This window comes from Salmo trutta, chromosome 10 (assembly GCF_901001165.1).
Source record: "Salmo trutta chromosome 10, fSalTru1.1, whole genome shotgun sequence".
NCBI classification, from domain to species: Eukaryota; Metazoa; Chordata; class Actinopteri; order Salmoniformes; family Salmonidae; genus Salmo; species Salmo trutta.
Window position 1 is genome coordinate 6,927,607 of NC_042966.1, and position 6,661 is coordinate 6,934,267.

General features: G+C 45.8%; 1 pseudogene; it reads left to right on the forward strand.

Annotated features, from left to right (window-relative positions):
* Positions 1-492: 492 nt before the first annotated feature.
* On the forward strand, positions 493-2,488 carry LOC115200787 (uncharacterized protein K02A2.6-like; annotated as a pseudogene).
* Positions 2,489-6,661: the final 4,173 nt, after the last annotated feature.

A 6,661-nucleotide genomic window follows, 5' to 3' on the forward strand; every position in this document is an offset into this window, starting at 1 on the left:
TGGGCGGACTGGGCTGGGCAAGTTCACAGCACCAAAGCCTCAGTCAGCAGCGCACCACCTAGAGAGCACAGAGGAGGAGGAAGAGCATTGTTCCTACAACATGTTTAATGTGAGGGAGCCGCGCACAGAGCCTATCTATGCTACAGTGGAGGTAGATGGAAAGCAGATGAGGATGGAGGTTGACATGGGGGCCTCTGCCACTGTCATAAGTGAGGAGACCTACAAACAAAAATGGGGCTCAAGACAGGTTTCTGCCCTCACACCGGCGGGGATCAGACTGCGTACGTACACCGGGGAGACCATACCATTGCTGGGGGCTCTAGAGGTGGACATTGCATACAACAGCCAGGAAGCGAGAGCACGGCTCCTGGTGGTGAAAGGGAATGGGCCTAGTTTACTAGGGCGTGACTGGCTAAACAAAATACTGAGCTGGGGTGAGAAAACACTCCCGAGTGACTGAGGATGTCATTCAAAAGTACCCCGAGATTTTCAAAGATGAACTGGGCACACTGCAGGGCACTGCAGTTAAGCTGTTCGTGGATCCTCAGGCCGAGCCTCGCTTTTTCAAGCCCAGGACAGTGCCTTACGCCATGAAAAAGAAAGTGGAAGATGAGTTGGAGCGGCTGCAGGAAGCAAACGTCATTACTCCCATTCAGTTCTCCCGCTGGGCAGCTCCAATCATTCCTGTTCTGAAAAGTGACGGCACGGTGCGTATATGTGGGGACTACAAACTCACCATCAACAGGGCCTCTAAGCTAGATGCTTACCCGCTGCCACGGGTAGAGGACTTGTTCGCGACACTGGCAGGAGGCAAGACGTTCTCAAAGCTTGACATGAGTCACGCCTACCAACAGCTCCTCCTGGTCGAGGACTCAAAAGAGTATGTCACAGTGAACACGCACAAAGGCTTGTTCAGGTACAACCGCTTGGTTTTCGGAGTGGCGTCCAGCCCAGCCATTTTCCAGAGGACAATGGACAATCTGCTGCAGGGGATCCCTCATGTAGCAGTGTACCTGGATGACATCCTGGTTACAGGGGAGACGGAGGAGGAGCACCTCCACCATCTGGACCAGGTGTTAAAGAGATTCTCTGAGGCAGGGCTGCGCCTGAAGCGTAGCAAGTGCACATTCCAAGCACAGAGTGTGACATACCTAGGTCACAAGATCACAGCGCAGGGTCTGTGTCCTGTGGAGGACAAAGTCAGGGCAATCAAGGATGCTCCAAACCCCAAGAATGGGTCAGAGCTCAGGTCGTTCCTGGGCATGGTGAACTACTATGGTAAGTTCCTCCCGGAGCTGTCAACAGTGCTGGCTCCACTTTATCAGTTGCTCCACAAAGACTGTAAATGGAAGTGGGGGCCAGCACAAGAGAAAGCTTTCAAGGAAGTGAAAGCACTACTACAATCAGCACAACTTCTGGTTCATTTTGACCAAGACAAAGAGATCATTCTGTCATGTGACGCCTCACCCTATGGCGTCGGGGCAGTACTCTCTCATCAGATGGAGGACGGGTCAGAGAGACCCATTGGATTCGCATCACGTACGCTGACGAGTGCTGAGAAGGGTTATTCACAGTTAGACAAGGAAGGTCTGGCCATAGTCTTTGCTGTGAAACGCTGCCATCAGTACCTCTACGGTCGTCATTTCACCATATGCACTGACCACAAACCACTGATGAGCCTTTTTAGTGAATCAAGATGCATTCCGCTCATGGCTTCAGCAAGGTTACAGCGCTGGGCCCTGACACTGTCAGCTTACCAGTACACGATAGTGTATAGAGCGGGGAAGGACAATGCAAATGCAGATGCGCTCAGCCGTCTCCCGCTACCAGAGATGCCTGCCACAACTGTGGTGCCTCCCGAGACAATTTTCCTAATGGAGAGATTGTCAAACTCACCTGTGAATGCTAAACAGATCAAACAGTGGACAGACCGGGATCCTATCCTGTCCCAAGTGAAAAGATTCCTGATGCAGGGTTGGCCTCCTGTCATAGAGGATGATGGACTAAGACCTTATGCAAAGCGCAAAACTGAGCTGAGTGTGCAGGATGGCTGCATACTCTGGGGGTCCAGAGTGGTTGTTCCACCCCCTGGCCGTGCACAAGTCATGGATGAGGTCCATGAGGCTCACCCGGGTGCCTCCCGGATGAAAAGTTTAGCCAGATCTTACATCTGGTGGCCTAACATGGATCAGGAGGTAGAAGACAAAGTTAAATCATGTTCTGAGTGCCAGATCAACCAGAAGATGGCGCCGCCCGCGCCACTACATCTGTGGGAGTGGCCTGACCGCCCATGGTCCAGGCTGCATATAGATTTTGCAGGCCCTTTCATGGGTCACTTGTCATGGTGGACGCACACTCCAAGTGGCTGGAGGCGCACATCATGAGCAACATCACAGCGACCACAACCATCAAAGCTTCGGCAGGTGTTTTCAACCCATGGTCTGCCGGACTCTCTGGTGTCCGACAACGCAACAACGTTTACCTGTGACTTGTTCCAAGAATTCATGCGAAGAAACGGGATCCGCCATGTCCGCAGCGCCCCGTTTCACCCGGCCTCAAACGGCTTAGCGGAGCGGGCTGTGCAGACACTGAAAGAGGGGCTCAAAAGGATGACTGGGGGAACCATCACAACTAAGCTCTCTCGGTTCTTGTTCCAGTACCGCATCACGCCACAAACAACAACAGGACAGGCTCCAGCGGTGATGTTAATGGGCAGAAAGCCAAAAGCTCACCTGGATCTACTGCGTCCGAACATCAGAGCACGAGTGGAACGGAAGCAGGAGAAACAAAAAGAGAGACATGACCACCACGCAAGGGAGAGACAGTTAAAACCCAATGACACTGTCTACATCCGCAACTTCACAAGCAGCCAACGCTGGTTGCCAGGTATCATTCTGAGTCAGAGTGGTCCCGTCTCCTTTGTGGTCAAACTGACTGATGGTCGAGTCATGCGCAGACACCAGGACCATCTCCGCCTGCGCTATGACAAAGACAAGACCATGTTTTCAGACGGAACAGCTGTGGGTGGTAGTATACAAGTTGAAATCCCACAGGAAACAGCATCTGAGGAACAGGGGCATTCAGTGGTTCCAGCAGAGGGTGATGGACATTCTCTCACAAACAACCAACCCGCTCCTGTGCCCTCAGACCCAGCTCCACTGGGACACGCCTTACCTGTGTCTCGTAGCACACCAGGAGTACTGTGCAGATCACAGCGTAGTCACAAGCCTCCTGAAAGACTAACTCTGTAGTTGAAACAGAGACTCGTGGTGTTAGTGTTTGTTTGGAGCAGCAGACCTAGTTGAAAAGAAATAAGGACTGTCATTGTATTGTTGTTGTTTTGGTTACATTTACGGTAACACCAGCAGAAGTTCTACAGTGTGGTGTAGTAAAGAGAAGAAAACACTGATGTGGTTTACTTGTTAACCTTATGTTTTCCTTACAGGGGGGATTTAAATTGAGGGGAGAGAAGTGTTATAGTGTGGACACTATATAAATAATGACATGGTTATTATTGGTATTGACCGTGACCTTTCCCCTTTGATGATGTCATCACTAAGAGTGAGTTCTGTGCAATGTGATTCTACCACCGGTTGAGTGGGCTATATAGTTCTGTTACATTTGTACCGTTTGTACCTGGCAATACACCTTCAGGTTTGGGTTGAAAGTAAAGGAAAGTAATATCGAAATGCGTGTGGGCATTCCTTGTCAAGTTACTACAATAGCAAACACCACTGAAACGGAATTGGTGCTCGCTAGCTTTGCAAATTCAGCTATTGTTGGAAGCCAGCCAATACGAAACAAACTATTAAAATTACCAAAGGTTGCAGCATATGTTGTGTAAATGGTGAACTCATACAGCTGTCAACTCTTGTCATTTTAATCCGTTTCACATTTGCTAGCTACCTTTTAGATCGAAGCCCAAATAGAATGATATAAGATGATAGAAGCCCATCTCCTACTGTAAATAACCTACACACTGTGTGTGTGTGTAGCCAGCCAGCCAGGTAGAAAAATGGCAGAAAAATAAATGACGGACATCAGAGTATTTTTCAGTACACCAAAACGCAAAGTAAAAACCCTAGTAGCCTAATTTCTCAGACTAGTTGATAAAATGTTCATAAGAAAGAAATGAAATTCTAATGGAAATGTTTCACAATGATGTCATTAGGCAGAGCAGGCAACAGATGGCACACAGACAGCAGAGTTGGGGACAGCCTGGCAGAGACAGGGAGTCTCAGGTAAGTTTGTTGAGTCTTTGTTTGGCAACATTATGAAAGGTTCTCAATTTTTTTGACTTGTAAAATAGGAACATAATTGGAAAATGCCATGGATACCCCCACTCTCAACTTAAACTGGTGACTGAACTAAGATTTGTTAAAGGCAATGGTATTGCTGTTGTGATTAGTTGTGTAGTTTTGGGTACCGGTAGTTAGGAGTACGGCAAACACCTTATTTCTTTGGTTCCTCAATATACATTTACCATATTACAATGTAGGCTGTGTTACAGCACTGCTTTTGGTGTCCCCCTCAGGAATTGCTCGAGAAAATTTCATGTAATTGTCCCCTCCAAACTTGATATCAGATTTTCGCCCCTGCAACTGGGTATCGTCTGCTTGACAATAACCATGTTTGCAGATTACATAACTGAGCGGTGGCATGTATAATGAAAACAATAATGGTCGAAGGACCGAACCCTGCGGAGCGTCATATATAACGAGCAATGAGTGTTTTGAGGATTCATCATCTAACTGTACAAATTGGTACCTGTTTGACAGAACTGAACTGAACCAGAAGTACAATTATTATTTGTACTTACCCAGAAGTCTATGGAAAGTTATGGGATCAGCTAGCTGATTGCGCTAACGCTAGCTGATCCCTTATTACTATTTTACAGCATTTTAAAGACAAGACTCTCGTTAATCTAACCACACTGTCCGATTTCAAAAAGGCTTTACAACGAAAGCAAAACATTAGATTATTTCTGGCTGGGTACTCTGCTGACATAATCAGACACCCATTTTTCAAGCTAGCATATAATGTCACATAAACCCAAACCACAGCTAAATGCAGCACTAACCTTTGATGATCTTCATCAGATGACACTCCTAGGACATTATGTTATACAATACATGCATGTTTTGTTCAATCAAGTTCATATTTATATCAAAAACCAGCTTTTTACATTAGCATGAGACGTTCAGAACTAGCATACCCACCGCAAACTTCCGGTGAATTTACTAAATTACTCACGATAAACGTTCACAAAAAACATAACAATTATTTAAAGAATTATAGATACAGAACTCCTTTATGCAATCGCTGTGTCCGATTTTAAAATAGCTTTTCGGCAAAAGCACATTTTGCAATATTCTGAGTAGATAGCTCGCCATCACGGGCTAGCTATTTTGACACCCACCAAGTTTGGCACTCACCAAACTCAGATTTACTATAAGAAAAATTGGATTACCTTTGCTGTTCTTCGTCAGAATGCACTCCCAGGACTTCTACTTCAATAACAAATGTTGGTTTGGTTCAAAATAATCCATAGTTATGTTCAAATATCCTCTGTTTTGTTCGTGCTTTCAAGACACTATCTGAAGGGTGACGCGCCCGGCGCGTTTCGTGACAAAAAAATTCTAAATATTCCATTACCGTACTTCGAAGCATGTCAACCGCTGTTTAAAATCAATTTTTATGCGATTTTTTTCGTAAAAAAGCGATAATATTCCGACCGGGAAACCCTGTTTTCGTTCAAAGACTAAAAATCTAAAATGTACTCTTCTCGTGCACGCGCACCCCAGTCTCATTGTTCTCTGATCGACCACTATTCAAATGCGCTACTGTTTTTCAGCCATGTCCTACAAAGTCATCATTCAACGTTCTGCCGCCTTCTGAGAGCCTATGGGAGCCGTTGGAAGTGTCACGTTACAACAGAGATCCTCAGTTTTCAATAAAGAGAGTGTAGAAGGCCAAGAAATGGTCAGAGAGGGCACTTCCTGTAAGGAATCTTCTCAGGTTTTTGCCTGCCATATGAGTTCTGTTATACTCACAGACACCATTCAAACAGTTTTAGAAACTTTAGGGTGTTTTCTATCCAAATCAAACAATTATATGCATATTCTAGTTTCTGGGCAGTAGTAATAACCAGATTAAATCGGGTACGTTTTTTATCCGGCCGTGCAAATACTGCCCCCTACCCTAGAGAGGTTAATAACCTCTTACATCTAGATGTTCCGCTGGCGGAACACCGCTCCAATATCCAATGATAGGGTGTGGCGCGAAATACAAACTCCTCGAAAATCCGAAAACTTAAATTTTACACCATTTTAAAGACAAGATTCTCCTTTATCTAACCAGACTGTCCGATTTCAAAAAGGCTTTACAACGAAAGCAAAACATTAGATTATGTCAGGAGAGTACCCAGCCAGAAATAATCAGACACCCATTTTTCAAGCTAGCACATAATGTCACAAAAACCAAAACCACAGCTAAATGCAGCACTAACCTTTGATGATCTTCATCAGATGACACTCCTAGGACATTATGTTATACAATAAGAATTATAGATACAGAACTCCTTTATGCAATCAGTCTTCCAGGCCTTTGTAGACGAGATTTTCCGGGACCTGCACGGGCAGGGTGTAGTGGTGTATATTGA